Here is a 16,644-nt window from a genome sequence, read left to right as displayed (position 1 = left end):
AGGGGTTAATAACACTGATACCTAAACCTAAAAAATAAGTGCTGCTTATCGATAACTGGCGTCCAATTTGTCTTCTTAATAATGTCTATAAGATATTAGCCTTACTACTTGCAAAAATAATGAAAGAAGTCCTGTATTCAATCACTGATGAAACACAGTCTGGCTTTATGAGGAACAGACATATTTCTAACAATACCAGACTAGTATCAGACATACTTGACTACTCAGACCTAATAACCGAGGATAGCTTCATATTATTTTTTTGATTTTTATAAAGCATTTGACACAGTAGAGCATCAGTTCCTCTTCCACTCCCTTGATAAACTTGGCTTCAGGGATTTTTTGCTGTAAGGGTATTAAGACTCTCTATACAAATGGTAACAGCTCTATCAAACTGAAACATGGCACCTCTCCTAGATTTGAGTTACAGAGAGGAATTAGGCAAGGTTGTCCTATCTCACCGTATCTGTTTTTATTAATCACCCAACTTCTTACAAATTCTTTAAATAGTAGTCCTGTATAAGGTATTTCCATAGCTGGTCAATAAATTATTATAAGCCAGCTGGCTGACGATAATACACTTTTTCTGAAAGACGCTAATCAAATTCCCACATCGATCAATGTGATAAAATCATTTCCCAAAGCATCTGTTCTATATCTTGACATTAATAAATGTGAACTCATGGCTGTCAAAGATTGTGTCACACCCTCATATTATGGTATTCCAGTGGAAGAAGAATGTACATATTTAGGCATAACCATTACTAAGGATCAGAAGTCTAGAGGTTTACTAAAATTTAACCCTCTTGTTAAAAAAACCCAGAAGAAGCTAAATCAATGGCTACACAGGTACTTATCTTTAAAAGGAAGTCCTAATAACCAAGGCTGAGGGTATCTCTAGGCTAACATATGCCGCTCAATCTTTATATCTTGATGGTAAAATAAGCAAAGAGATAGACCAGATGCTTTTCAACTATCTGTGGAGAAACCGTACCCATTACATTAGGAAAACTGTTGTAATGAACACTTATGAGTATGGTGGGCTGAATTTCTTAGACTTTATTACCTTAAATAATACTTTTAAGATCAATTGGATAAAACAATTCCTAAAAAGACCCACTTCTATGTGAAATTGTATTCCTCATCATGTCTTCTCTTCTTTTGGTGGACTTAACTTCATGTTGGTTCCAGTGAAACTCTCTGCTTTTCATCGGCACGTTTTCTTGTCATGGTCCTTAATTTATGAGCATAATTTTTCTCCACACAGATATTATATATGGAATAAACAGGATATATTGTATAAAAATACTTATAGGTTTTTAGAATATTGGACCCAAAATAATATCCTATTGGTGAGCCAACTTGTAAATGCAGAGTTTTTTTTACTTAGTTCTAATAAATTATTATCACTTTACAAGATCCCTGTAACACCTAAAGATTTTGCAATTGCCATTCCCTCAGGTGTTGCTGTGATGAGTGTGATGAAAAGGAGTCAGGCGCAGGAGGGTAATCACCGAATACAGAGTTTATTCCTTCGTAGACACACAAATACGCTCAAACAGCGATCAACGAAACAGGCACAGGGGAAACTATCATCCCTGGCAAATACACTGTAACGGATATCCAATAATACATAGGCACAGGGGAAAATCTACCCTGGCAACAATATGTTACGAGTAGCTCCACCGAGCTACACTACTCTCACAAATAACAATCACCCACAAGGACAAGGGGGCAGAGGGAACACTTATACACTGACTAATTAGGGGATAGGAACCAGGTGTGTGTGATTGAACAAGACAAGACAATTGTGATGATGATTGGAGTGGCAGTGGTTAGTAAGCCGGTGACGACGAACGCCGAAGCCTACCCAAACAAGGAGGGGAGGCAGCCTCGGCCGAAGTCGTAACAGTACCCCCACCTTGACGCACAGCTCCAGCAGCACGCCGACCCCGGCCTCGGGGTCGGCGAGCTGGATGGCGACGGTGGAAATCCCGCAACAGGGAGGGATCGAGGATATCCCTCACCGGGACCCAGCACCGTTCCTCCGAACCATACCCTTCCCACTCCACGAGGTACTGAAGGCCTCCCACCCGACACCTCAAATCCAGGATGGAACGGACAGAGTACGCCGGGGCCCCCTCGATGTCCAGAGGAGGTGGAGGAACCTCCCGCACCTCAGACTCCTGGAGCGGACCAACCACCATCGGCCCGAGGAGAGACACATGAAACGAGGGGTTAATACGGTAATCAGGGGGAAGTAATAACCTATACGTGACCTCGTTGATTCTCCTCAGGACTTTGAACGGCCCCACAAACCGCGGGCTCAGCTTCCGGCAGGGCAGGCGGAGGGGCAGATTCTGGGTCGAGAGCCAGACCCGATCCCCCGGTACGAAGACCAGGGCCTCACTGCGGTGACCGTCAGCATTGGCCTTCTGACAATGCAGCGTCCCACATCTCCTCCGCGCGCCGAAACCAGTCATCCACCGCAGGAGCCTCGGTCTGGCTCTGGTGCCACGGTGCCAGAACCAGTTGGTAACCTAAAACACATTGGAATGGTGTTAGGTTAGTAGAGGAGTGGCGGAGAGAGTTCTGGGCATATTCTGCCCATGGCAGGAACACCGACCACTCCCCCGGCCAGTCATGGCAGTAGGACCGCAGGAACCTACCCACATCCTGATTTACCCTTTCCACATGCCCATTTCACTCGGGGTGGAACCCAGAGGTCAGGCTGACCGAGACCCCCAGACGTTCCATGAACACCTTCCAAACCCTGGACGTGAACTGGGGACCTCGGTTGGACACTATATCCTCTGGCACCCCGTAGTGCCGGAAGACGTGAGTAGACAGGGCCTCCGCAGTCTGCAGGGCCGTGGGGAGACCGGGCAGAGGAAGGAGGCGGCAGGACTTGGAGAAGCGGTCCACAACGCCCAGGATGGTGGTGTTACCTTGGGAGAGGGGAAGATCAGTCAAAAAATCTATACTAAGGTGAGACCATGGTCGTTGTGGAACTGGTAAAGGTTGTAGCTTACCCGCTGGGAGGTGCCTAGGTGCCTTACTATGGGCGCACACCGAACAGGAGGAGACGTACACTCTCACGTCCTTAGCCAAGGTAGGCCACCAGTACTTTCTGATCAAGCAGTGCACTGTACGACCGATACCTGGGTGACCAGAGGAGGGTGACGTGTGTGCCCAGAAGATCAGACGATCATGGATAAGAGCAGGCACGTACCGCAGCCCAGCTGGACACTGCGATGGAGATGGATCTGTGCATAATGCCTGCTCTATATCCGCGTCCATCGCCCATACTACCGGCGCCACAATGCAGGAGGCCGGGAGTATGGGGGTGTTGTCTCTGGGCAGCTCTTCTGTGTCATACAGCCGGGACAGTGCGTCTGCCTTCACGTTCTTCGTACCCGGAATGTATGACAGTGTAAAATCAAACCGGGTGAAGAATAGGGCCCACCTGGCCTGGCGAGGATTCAGCCTCCTCGGTGCCCGGATGTACTCCAGGTTACGGTGGTCCATCCAGATGAGGAAAGGGTGTTTTGCCCCTTCGAGCCAATGCCTCCACACGGTCAAAGCTCGGACAACAGCCAACAGCTCCCGATCACCAACGTCGTAGTTCTGCTCCGCCAGGCTGAGCTTCTTAGAGAAGAAGGCACAGGGGCGGAGCTTGGGTGGCGTGCCCAAGCGTTAGGACAGGACAGCACCTATCCCTACCTCGGACGCATCCACCTCCACTACGAACGGTAGTGATGGATCGGGGTGGGCCAGTACCGGAGCTGAGGTGAACAGACCCCGCAGTCTCCTAAAGGCCAGGTCAGCCTCAGCAGACCAGCTGAGCTGGGACGGCCCACCGGGACGGCCCACCCTTCAACAGGGATGTAATGGGAGCTGCAACCTTGCCAAAGCCCCGGAGAAACCTCCGATAGTAGTTGGCAAAGCCAAGGAAGCGCTGCACCTCCTTAACCATGGTTGGAGTCGGCCAATTACGCATGGCTGAAATGCGATCTCCCTCCATCTCCACACCTGAGGTGGTAATGCGGTATCCGAGGAAGGAGACGGACTGCTGGAAAAACATACACTTCTCTGCCTTGGCATAAAGGTCATTTTCCAACAGTCGGGCCCGCACTTTGCGAACCAGGGACACATGCTCTGCGCGAGTAGCGGAATACACCAGGATGTCATCGATGTAGACCATCACTCCGCGACCAAGCATGTCCCGAAACACCTCGTTCACAAAGGACTGGAAGACGGATGGAGCATTCATCAAACCGTAGGGCATCACCAGGTATTCATAATGCCCCGTGGTTGTGCTGAATGCTGTCTTCCACTCATCCTCCTTCCGAACACGAACCAGGTTGTATGCACTCCTGAGATCTAGCTTAGTGAAGAAGCGCGCCCCATGCATTGACTCAATCACAGAAGGAATGAGGGGAAGAGGATAACTAAATCTAATCGTCTCCTTGATCAGTGATCGATAATCAGTGCACGGGCGCAGACCGCCGTCTTTCTTCTTCACAAAGAAGAAACTCGAGGAGGCGGGTGAAGTGGAGGGACATATATACCCCTGGCCCAGGGACTCGGAGACGTATGTTTCCATAGCCTCCGTTTCAGCCTGCGACAGGGGGTACACATGAATCCTGGGAGGTATAGCGTCTACCAGAAGGTTTATCGCGCAATCCCCCGCCCAATGAGGTGGTAATTTAGTTGCACGCGTCTTTGAAAACGCGTGCGCCAAATCGAGGTGCTCGGGGGGAATGTGCACGGTGGAGGTACCGTCTGGACTTTCCACCGTGGTTGCACCAACGGAAACATCTAGACACCTACCGTGACACTCTCGCAACCACCCCGTGAGAGCCCTCTGCGGCCATGAGAAGGTGGGGTTGTGGAATGCTAGCCACGGGATACCTAATACCACAGGGAAAGCAGGAGACTCAATAATCGAAAAAATAACCTGCTCACAATGTGTCTCCTGGCTGATCATGGTGACTGGTATAGTGCCTTCCGTAACAACCTCGGACCCTAATGGTCGACTATCGAGTGCTCTGATGGGGAGTGGAATGGATAGGGGAACCAATGAAATGCCTTGACGGCATGCGAATGCCCTGTCCATGAAGTTCCCAGCTGCACCTGAATCGACTAGCGCCTTACACTGGGGAACTACCATGTGATCGGGAAAGTGAATAGGTAGGGTACAGTGCGCAGCAGAGGGCTCTGAACAAGTGTGGGTGTTCGAGACCTGGGGTGATGCGTGAGTGCCCTGCCTGCCGCCTCCAGGCCCAAAAGAACGTTGACTACGACGTGTGGTGTACTGTCCCTTCGTGCCACCAGAGTGACACTGTGGCTGTCCTCCTCCGCTCTCTCAGCCGGCGGCTCCACCCAGTTCCATCTCCTCGGGATCCGAGTCGTCTGGGGTGGAAACAGGCAGACCCCTACCAGGACGTCCTCTGGCTGCCAGCAGGTTGTCCAAACGAATGGCCATGTCCACCAGTTTGTTGAAGGACAACATGGTGTCCCGGCAGGCTAGCTCCCGTCGGACGTCCTCCCGCAGAAGGCACCGGAAATCTCAGGTGGACCAGCCGCTCGCCCGCCTCTCGACCCTCGGGCAGGTGATCGAAGAACGCCAGAAAGAGGCGAGCGAACTCCCCATAGTCCTCCAATGCGGCTCCTTCTTCTTTCCACACCGCGTTGGCCAACTCCAGGGCTTTCCCACAGAGGCAGGAAACGAGGACAGACACCTTCTCCCGCTCCGATGGCGCCGGCCTGATGCTGGAGAAGTAAAGCTCCATTTGGAGGAGGAATTCCTGGCACAGCGCCGCCGTCCCATCAAACGCCCGTGGTCGGGATATCTGGATTCCTCCGGGTGCTGGGGTGTAGGTATCTGGATCCGGTTGGCCAGCTGGTCTCGACAGATCGGGTCCTCTCCTCTCCAGGTGTTGGACGACCTGAAGAACCCTATCCATCGCTTCCCCCAAGCTGGCTAGCATCGTGGAATGCTCCTGGACCCGTGCCACGACTCCAGGCATGTGCTCTTCTCCCGCTGACTCCATAGCGGGTGGGTGATTCTGTGATGAGTGTGATGGAAAGGAGTCAGGCGCAGGAGGGTAATCACCGAATACAGAGTTTATTCCTTCGTAGACACACAAATGCGCTGAAATAGCGATCAACGAAACAGGCACAGGGGAAACTATCATCCCTGGCAAATACACTGTAACGGATATCCAATAATACATAGGCACAGGGGAAAATCTACCCTGGCAACAATATGTTACAAGTAGCTCCACCGAGCTACACTACTCTCACAAATAACAATCACCCACAAGGACAAGGGGGCAGAGGGAACACTTATACACAGACTAATTAGGGGATAGGAACCAGGTGTGTGTGATTGACAAGACAAGACAATTGTGATGATGATTGGGGCGGCAGTGGTTAGTAAGCCGGTGACGACGAACGCCGAAGCCTGCCCAAACAAGGAGGGGAGGCAGCCTCGGCCAAAGTTGTGACAGTTGCTTTATTATTCAGGAACGTGTCAAGACCCTCAGAACCTACCTTCCATTAACCCTGGTGACTCATTAGTAGGAAATATTTGTTTCTCTTTTGGTCCATTCAACAACAATCGAGCTATACGAGCCTTGTTTCAGCAGGATGTTGTATCTATACCTTATGTCATGCCTTATTGGAATGGTTTTATTGATAATGTCTGTTGGAAAAAAGTTTGTATGTTGCCACACACATACCTACTTATTAACAACATTAAGGACGTTTATTTTCAAATTATTCATAAATATTATCCTGCCAACCACTATATGAAGAAGTTTAAGAAAAACAAACAAACAAAACGCCACATTTTCTTACCTTACAAAAAGAAATGTAACTATATTTTAAGACAATTAAATACTCTACTAACAAAAAAGCTGTTAGAATTATCAGTGTGTGTATGTCCCTTAATTAAGGTCCTTGTGTAATGTGATATTGTACCCCCAGCCCACTTGTCCTTTGTATATTAATTATATATACTTGTGTTCCCCCATGTACTTTCTGTATTGATTTGTTGTTAATAAATACAATTTCAAAAAATAATAAAAAAATAATAAAGAAACAAAAAATATATAATCAGTACAAAACATTTCTGCTGCGTATCATGCTTCAGGCGCCATTTTGAAAAGAAAGCGAGGCTGAGGTGGGAAATCCTATGGATGAGGCAGAAGAGGAAGCACAAGGGTAGGCCGATGGGCGTAAAGGGGGAGAGACTCGTAAATGGCGTCCCTTGAGAAAGCAAGAAACAGATGTCAGGAGAAGTGCAGTATTATCATAAGGAGACATATACTTCGATGACGGAGGAGGAATGGAGGGAAAAAGAGAGGCAGAGGAGGTCTAAGAGAGAGAGGGAGGAAGATTGTGAGCTTGAGTCTGTAAAAAATTATGGAAAAAAGGGAGGTTTGTTAAAGAAGAATGGTAGGGAATGTAAGCAAAGTGAGCTGAAGACAGGAAGAGGAATGGAAGTGAATGAAGGTGAAGTATCGAAGGTGGTAGGTGCGGTGAAGTTCTCAGAGCCCGAGGCTTGTGCAGAGGGTCAGGATAAAGATGAGTTTGTGACAGTAGAAGTTACGTTTTTTGAAAAAGTGGACCCTTGCCTTTTGGCTGATCCATTTGTGGTTTCAGGATGGGTGAAAAAAGTGTTGGGTATAGTGGAATCGGTGAGGGTAACCAGAAGTGGTCTAGTGATAATTGTTTGTGTTTCTGTTGGTCAGAGGGAGAAGGCGCTCAGAGTTCAAGAAATGGGGGAAAGAATTGTGAATTGTTTCGCTCTCAAGAAAAGGGCGCCATTGAAAGGAGTGATTACTGGGTAGTAGTAAATGTAAAAGTTGACAAACTGAAGGGGAAGATTCCCGGTGTTTGTGATGCTCGTCGTTTGGTGCGACGCAAACAGGGTGGCGAGAGTGGGGAAACAGAAGAGTCATTGTCTGTCTTTTGAGTTTTGAAGTTGAGTCTTTGCCGGAAAAAGTGAAGTTAGGATATATAAGTTATCCTGTACGAGTTTATGTGCCGAATACATTACGATGTTACAGGTGTCAAAATTAATTGGCATGTGGTAGCAGTGTGTAGGAGGGAGGTTCCAAGGTGTGAGAAGTGTGCAGAAGGGCATGAGACAAAGGAATGTGTAGCATTGGGGAAAGTAGTGGTATGTGCTAATTGTAGGGGTGCCCATGGGGCTGGGGATCAGAAATGTCCCGTACGAGAGAGGCAGGTTGAGGATTCCAGGGTAGGGGTAGTGAAGAAGTTGTCATATGCTGAGGCAGTGAAGAAAGTAGAGGAATATGGGTCAAGGGGGAGGAGTGGTGAGAGTAGTAGGTATGTACCAGTACAGAGGGATAGGCCAACAAGTGATATATGTTTCAGTAAGATTGGATTTTTAGCATTTATAGTAATGGTTATTAATTGTACTGCAGGATGGAACGTAAGTTGAAGAAAATTGAGGTTGTGGTGGCAGCTGCAGAGAGGTATTTGGGTGTGCGAGACTTGACATCAGAAGACTTACAGGGAGTGTTAAGTGGTGATGTCCCATCATTTCAGGTTGAGGGCATGAGGTAGGAATGAATATATTTAAATAGTGGAGTAGGGTGGTGTTAATTATTAATAATATTTTTGAATTTGTGAGTGTAGTGTTAGATGGCAGGGTATGTCTTTATTTTATTTTTCAAGCAAAATATAAGGGAGTTGTACTCCAGTCTAGTAGGTGGCGGTAATGGAACAAATTGGATGCCAACCGCCGTTAATCCTCATCTAAGAAGAAGAAGAAGAAATCCTATGCGTAACCCCGGAAGTAAGCCCAGGCAACGTGTTGTTGTGTGATAGCTATTTAAGATAGCATGTCGTACTGCCGTGTACATGAATGCACATCATACAAGAGTAATAAAGCAGATAAAAACCTATATGTTCAACGGTTCCCTACCGACACACAACTCCGTTGCGAGTGTATCATCAAAATACGCGGGAATGTCGGTGCACATTTTCAGGTACAGTAACGTTAACTAGCTTTTTAGCTATCGTTAGCCAATTTACTTGCTAGCTACACTACATGGCCAAAAGTATGTGGACACCTGCTCGTCGAACATCTCATTCCAAAATCATGAGAATTAATATATGGAGTAGGTCCCCCCTTTGCTATATAACGTTAACAGCCTCCACTCTTCTGGGAAGGCTTTCCACTATATGTTGGAACATTGTTGCGGGGACTTGCTTCCATTCAGCCACAAGTGCATTAGTGAGGTCAGGCACTGATGTTGGACGATTAGGCCTGGCTCGCAATCGGCGTTCCAATTCATCCCAAAGGGGTTTTGATGGGGTTGAGGTCAGTGCTCTGTGCAGGCCAGTCAAGTTCTTCCACACCGATCTCTATATGGACCTCACTTTCTGCACGGCGGCATTGTCATGCTGAAACAGGAAAGGGCCTTCCCCAAACTGTTGCCACAAAGTTGGAAGCACGGAATCGTCTAGAATGTCATTGTATGCTGTAGTGTTACGATTTCCCTTCACTGGAACTAAGGGGCCTAGCCTGAACCATAAAAACAGCCCCAGACCATTATTCCTTCTCCACCAAACTTTACAGTTGGCACTATGCATTGGAGCAGATAGCGTTCTCCTGGCATCCGCCAAACCCAGATTTCTCTTTCGGCCTGCCAGATGGTGAAGCGTGATTCATCACTCCAGAGAACGTGTTTCCACTGCTTCAGAGTCCAATGGCGGCAAACTTTACACCACTCCAGCCGACGCTTGGCATTGCGCATTGTGATCTCAGGCTTGTGTGCGGATGCTCGGCCATGGAAACCCATTTCATGAAGCTCCCGATGAACAGTTATTGTGCTGACGTTGCTTCCAGAGGCAGTTTGGAACTCAGTAGTGAGTGTTGCAACCGAGGACAGACGATTTTTAAGCGTTGCGCGCTTTAGTACTCGGTGGTCCCGTTCTGTGAGCTTGTGTGGCCTACCGCTGAGCTGTTGTTGCTCCTAGATGTTTCCACTTCACAATAACAGCACTAACAGTTGACCGGGGCAGCTCTAGCAGGGCAGAAATGAGAAGAACTGACTTGTTGGAAAGTCACTGAGCTCTTCAGTAAGGCCATTCTACTGCCAATGTTTGTCTATGGAGATTGCATGGCAGTGTGCGCGATCTTATACACCTACTTTTGGCCATGTAGTGTATGTCCTAAGAACATACTGTAACTTAGTAAATATATTCAAAAAGTTTGACATACAGTGCATTCGGAAAGTATTCAGACCCCTTCTTATTTCACATTTTGTTAAGTTACCGCCTTATTCTAAAATTGATTAAATTGTTTTTTTGCCCTCATCAATCTACACACAATACCCCATAATGACAAAGCAAAAACAGGTTTTTAGAATTTTTTGCTAATGTATTAAAAATAAAAAACAGATCACATTTACGTAAGTATTCAGACCCTTTACTCAGTACTTTGTTGAAGCACCTTTGGCAGTGATTGCAGCCTCGAGTCTTCTTGAGTATGACGCTACAAGCTTGGCACACCTGTATTTGGGGAGTTTCTCCCATTATTTTCTGCAGATCCTCTCAAGCTCTGTCAGGTTGGATGAAGAGCATCGCTGCACAGCTATTTTCAGGTCTCTCCAGAGATGTTTGATCGGGTTCAAGTCCAGGCCACTCATGGACATTCAGAGACTTGTCCCGAAGCCACTCCTGCGTTGTCTTGGCTGTGTGCTTGGGTCGTTGTCCTGTTGGAAGGACCTTCGCCCCAGTCTGAGGTCCTGGAGCAGGTTTTCATCAAGGATCCCTGTACATTGCTCCGTTCATCTTTCCCTCGATCCTGACTAGTCTCCCAGTCCCTGCCGCTGAAAAACATCCCCACAGCATGATGCTGCAACCACCATGCTTCACCGTAGGGACGGTATTGGCCAGGTGATGAGCGGTGCCTGGTTTCCTCCAGATGTGACGCTTGGCATTCAGGCCAAAGAGTTCAATCTTGTTGTCATCAGACCAGAGAATCTTGTTTCTCATGGTCTGAGAGTCCTTTCGGTGTCTTTTGGCAAACTCCAAGCGGGCTATCATGTGCCTTTTACTGAGGAGTGGCTTCTGTCTGGCCACTCTACCATAAAGGCCTGATTGGTGGAGTGCTGCAGAGATTGTTGTCCTTTTGGAAGGTTCTCCCATCTCCACAGAGGAACTCTGGAGTTCTGTCAGCGTGACCATCGGGTTCTTGGTCACCTCCCTGACCAAGGCCCTTCTCCCCTGATTGCTCAGTTTGTCCGGGTGGCTAGCTCTAGGAAGAGTCTTGGTTGTTCCAAACTTATTCTATTTAAGAATGATGGAGGCCAATGTGTTCTTGGGGACCTTCAATGCTGCAGAAATGTTTTGGTACTCTTCCCCAGATCTGTGCCTCGACACAATCCTGTCTCGGAGCTCTACGGACAATTCCTTCGACCTCATGGCTTGGTTTTTGCTCTGACATGCACTGTCAACTGTGGGACCTTATATAAACAGGTGTGTGCCTTTCCAAATCATTTACCACAGGTGGACTCCAATCAAGTTGTAGAAACATCTCAAGGATGATCAATGGAAACAGGATGCACCTGAGCTCAATTAGCGAGTCTCATAGCAAAGGGTCTGAATACTTATGTAAATAAGATATTTCTGTTTTTTATTTTTAATAAATGTGCAAAGAAATTAGAATAACCTGTTTTCACTTTGTCATTATGGGGTATTGTGTGTAGATTGATGAGGAAAAACATGTATTTAGGCCCTGTGTAGCTCAGTTGGTAGAGCATGGTGTTTGCAACATCAGGGTTGTGGGTTCGATTCCCACGGGGGGCCAGTATGAAAAATGTATGCACTCACTAACTGTAAGTCGCTCTGGATAAGAGCGTCTGCTAAATGATGTAAATGTAATCCATTTTAGAATAAGGCTGTAATGTAACAACGTGGAAAAGGGGAAGGGGTCTGAATACTTTCCGAATACACTGTATTCATGATTTTGCATATTTAATGTATATTATAGATCAAGGAAAACACCAAAGTGTGCTCTAAACGCCAGATGAGGACCCTGTCAGAGCTATTTTTGTTTTTGTGGAGTAACATTAGACAATTCCAGGAGACCCCTTAGACATATAACATTAATGTAAGTTGAAAATTGAGCTGCTAATTTAAAAAGCAAATGATTAAGAAATTACACTCATTATAGTTCAGTTTGCTTTCCCTTTTTACAGTGCCACTGTCAATGCTGAAACGATAGACAGATGAGCCAACTGCAGAATTAGTTGGTGATCCATGGTGAGTATTTCTGTAGTTCATGTTTTGTTACAGTAATAAATAGTTTCTTAATTGTTCAAATTGACTGACATTTAAAAAATCGGGAACTATTTTATACCTGCCGATCTGTTATAACAGTAGGCTAATTATCCTACATTATCCCCACTTCTTTTATGTCACCAGAAAATCCAAGTTCACAAATATCCTGACAGTTTATCTTCTTCAGTTCCAACCAGGTTGCAGAGCTACCATTCCCAAAGCATGATTACACAGAAGCCCCTGTCTTTGGAAGAGCAACTGTGATGAAATAGATTGTCTGGCAAAGGAGAATGACTCACTAAGAATCCAACAGTTTCGTTTCCAGTGTGAACCGAGGTTCATCATGTTCTACACTGGGTTCAAAGACTGACACCCAGAAAGCTGATTGCCAGGCTTAGAATACATGTGGTAGGCTTAGAGGACATATTTGATAGCGTGATCCCACTGACACTCGCCAGATCAGTTAACCAGCTGTGGTATGTATGTGCTGTACTCAACTGTTTTAAAGAACACTTACCTTGTGGCCCTACCCACCTCCACTATAAGGGCATGAATGAAGAATTCTTGTTTATTGTAAGCATTTATACATTTGTCTAACCCTCAATGTACAGCGCCACTGTAACACTTAAGGGAGAACCCTGTATTTCTGTGATGTACAGTATATCAATCTATTGTATTTCTACCTGAAAAGAATACCATGACAAATGCTTTTCCAACCATGACTATTTAATTATCCAGCATCAATCATTTCAGTTCATTAAAAGCTGAAGCTTCAATCAAATAGGCTAACTTCAATTATAGACATATTTTAAGCGTCAATCATGTAACTGGAATTATAAACATTTCAAAGTCCTGTAAATCACTGAATAAAGTATATACCATTATTTATTACCATGGCACCAGGGTAGCACCTGTCCACCTACCAGTGTGATTCTTTCTTCTTTATACCTGCACAGGGCTGGCAGGAAGTGCTCAAAAAAGTAGTGGTCCAACTTGGACTTCATGTCCGCCCACTTTTCAGACTCAAGGAAATAATTGTTGCATTTCACAAAAAAAGTATGCTCTGAGTTTGAGGCCAGCAAGGTGTACGTCTGGCAGTTGCTTCCTATTGCAGCAAGGTTTTGCATAAGGGTCCTAGCAAACTATTTACTGGGCAATGGTGTAAGGACTGGACAATACATATTTGGCACAATCCCCTCAAGTCCTGCGGACCTTGTTGGCAGGTGCATTACCTTTCCTCGGTGGCTTTACCTTCGATAATTTCACTGTATATACAGGTTTTGACTTCAGGCCTGACGTACGCGGGGGAATGTGCCATGTTTGAGGCAAGGATGTTTAGCTCTCTGTTGTTGGAACAGACGTGTAGCCCATTTTAATGTAATGAGCTATGGTTTGCAGTAAACCGGTGGCATGGTTGCACTGTCCCTGGACAGTTTTGCAGTTGCATTTTGTCTCCATGATGAATGGACTTTCAGAGGAGAACACATTACATTTACATTTACATTTTAGTCATTTAGCAGACGCTCTTATCCAGAGCGACTTACAGGAGCAATTAGGGTTAAGTGCCTTGCTCAAGGGCACATTTACGTCATTTAGCAGACGCTCTTATCCAGAGCGACTACAAATTGGTGCATTCACCCTATAGCCAGTGGGATAACCACTTTACAATTATACTTTTTTTATTTTTTTTTGGGGGGGGGGGGGGGGGGTAGAAGGATTACTTTATCCTATCCCAGGTGTTCCTTAAAGAGGTGGGGTTTCAAATGTCTCCGGAAGGTGGTGAGTGACTCCGCTGTCCTGGCGTCGTGAGGGAGCTTGTTCCACCATTGGGGTGCCAGAGCAGCGAACAGCTTTGACTGGGCTGAGCGGGAACTATGCTTCCGCAGAGGAAGGGGAGCCAGCAGGCCAGAGGTGGATGAACGCAATGCCCTCGCCTGGGTGTAGGGACTGATCAGAGCCTGAAGGTACGGAGGTGCCGTTCCCCTCACTGCTCCATAGGCAAGCACCATGGTCTTGTAACGGATGCGAGCTTCAACTGGAAGCCAGTGGAGTGTGCGGAGGAGGGGGGTGACGTGAGAGAACTTGGGAAGGTTGAACACCAGACGGGCTGCGGCATTCTGGATGAGTTGTAGGGGTTTAATGGCACAGGCAGGGAGCCCAGCCAACAGCGAGTTGCAGTAATCCAGACGGGAGATGACAAGTGCCTGGATTAGGACCTGTGCCGCTTCCTGTGTAAGGCAGGGTCGTACTCTCCGAATGTTGTAGAGCATGAACCTGCAGGATCGGGTCACCGCCTTGATGTTGGCGGAGAACGACAGGGTGTTGTCCAGGGTCACGCCAAGGCTCTTCGCACTCTGGGAGGAGGACACAACGGAGTTGTCAACCGTGATGGCGAGATCATGGAACGGGCAGTCCTTCCCCGGGAGGAAGAGCAGCTCCGTCTTGCCAGGGTTCAGCTTGAGGTGGTGATCCGTCATCCATACTGATATGTCGGCCAGACATGCAGAGATGCGATTCGCCACCTGGTTATCAGAAGGGGGAAAGGAGAAGATTAGTTGTGTATCGTCAGCGTAGCAATGATAGGAGAGGCCATGTGAGGATATGACAGAGCCAAGTGACTTGGTGTATAGGGAGAAAAGGAGAGGGCCTAGAACTGAGCCCTGGGGGACACCAGTGGTGAGAGCACGTGGTGCGGAGACAGCTTCTCGCCACGCCACTTGGTAGGAGCGACCGGTCAGGTAGGACGCAATCCAGGAGTGAGCCGCGCCGGAGATGCCCAGCTCGGAGAGGGTGGAGAGGAGGATCTGATGGTTCACTGTATCAAAGGCAGCAGACAGGTCTAGAAGGACAAGAGCAGAGGAGAGAGAGTTAGCTTTAGCAGTGCGGAGAGCCTCCGTGACACAGAGAAGAGCAGTCTCAGTTGAATGACCAGTCCTGAAACCTGACTGGTTTGGATCAAGAAGGTCATTCTGAGAGAGATAGCAAGAGAGTTGGCTAAAGACGGCACGCTCAATGGAGAACAAAGTAAAAAGAGAAGTGAGTTAGACAAGACAAGTAGACCTAATATTTATTTCAATACACCATAAGGTGAGAAGAAGGCAGTGGGAAGGTTTGCAGGTAATCCAAAGAAAGAAGACGAGTAGGTGGCCAGTATGTTGCAACAAACTATTGAACTATTAACAATATACAGTTGAAGTTGGAAGTCTACATACACTTAGGTTGGAGTCTTTAAAACTTGTTTTTCAACCACTCCACACATTTCTTGTTAACAAACTATAGTTTTGGCAAGTCGGTTAGGACATCGACTTTGTGCATGACACAAGTAATTTTTCCAACAATTCTTTACAGACAGATTATTTCACTGTATCACAATTCCAGTGGGTCAGAAGTTTATATACACTAAGTTGACGGTGCCTTTAAACAGCTTGGAAAATTCCAGAAAATGATGTCATGGCTTTAGAAGCTTCTGATAGGCTAATTGACATCATTTGAGTCAATTGGAGGTGTACCTGTGGAAATATTTCAAGGCCTACCTTCAAACTCAGTGCCTCTTTGCTTGACATCATTGGAAAATCAAAAGAAATCAGCCAAGACCTCAGAAAAAAATTGTAGACCTCCACAAGTCTTGTTCATCCTTGGGAGCAATTTCCAAATGCCTGAAGGTACCACGTTCATCTGTACAAACAAGAGTACGCAAGTATAAACACCATGGGACCACGCAGCCGTCATACCGCTCAGGAAGCAGACGCGTTCTGTCTCCTAGAGATGAACGTACTTTGGTGCGAAAAGTGCAAACCAATCCCAGAACAACAGCAAAGGACCTTGTGAAGATGCTGGAGGAAACAGGTACAAAAGTATCTATATCCACAGTAAAACGAGTCCTATATCGACATAACCTGAAAGGCCGCTCAGCAAGGAAGAAGCCACTGCTCCAAAACCGCCATAAAAAAGCCAGACTACGGTTTGCAACTCCACATGGGGACAAAGATCGTACTTTTTAGAGAAATGTCCTCTGGTCTGATGAAACAAAAATAGAACTGTTTGGCCATAATGACCATCGTTATGTTTGGAGGAAAAAGGGGGAGCTTGCTAGCCAAAGAACACCATCCCAACCGTGAAGCACGGGGGTGGCAGCATCATGCTATGGGGGTGCTTTGCTGCAGGAGGGACTGGTGCACTTCACAAAATAGATGGCATCATGAGGAAGGAAAATTATGTGGATATATTGAAGCAACATCTCAAGACATCAGTCAGGAAGTTAAAGCTTGGTCGCAAATGGGTCTTCCAAATGGACAAAGACCCCAAGCATACTTCCAA

General features: G+C 46.9%; 1 long non-coding RNA gene across 2 annotated transcripts; it reads left to right on the top strand.

The window, feature by feature from the left end:
• Nucleotides 1-8,850: 8,850 nt before the first annotated feature.
• Nucleotides 8,851-13,218, top strand: LOC311144194. 2 transcript variants are annotated; one of them, XR_014614489.1, is made up of 4 exons: nucleotides 8,851-9,026; nucleotides 12,038-12,157; nucleotides 12,246-12,309; nucleotides 12,515-13,218. It is a non-coding gene; the product is annotated as an uncharacterized lncRNA (long non-coding RNA). The 2 variants fall into 2 exon arrangements; XR_014614488.1 differs by lacking the exon at nucleotides 12,038-12,157.
• The last annotated feature ends 3,426 nt before the right edge of the window (nucleotides 13,219-16,644 follow it).

Source organism: Coregonus lavaretus (assembly GCF_964263955.1).
Source record: "Coregonus lavaretus genome assembly, chromosome: 17".
Classification (NCBI taxonomy): domain Eukaryota; kingdom Metazoa; phylum Chordata; class Actinopteri; order Salmoniformes; family Salmonidae; genus Coregonus; species Coregonus lavaretus.
Note: the sequence above shows the minus strand (reverse complement) of the source record. Positions and strands in the feature narration are given on the sequence as shown.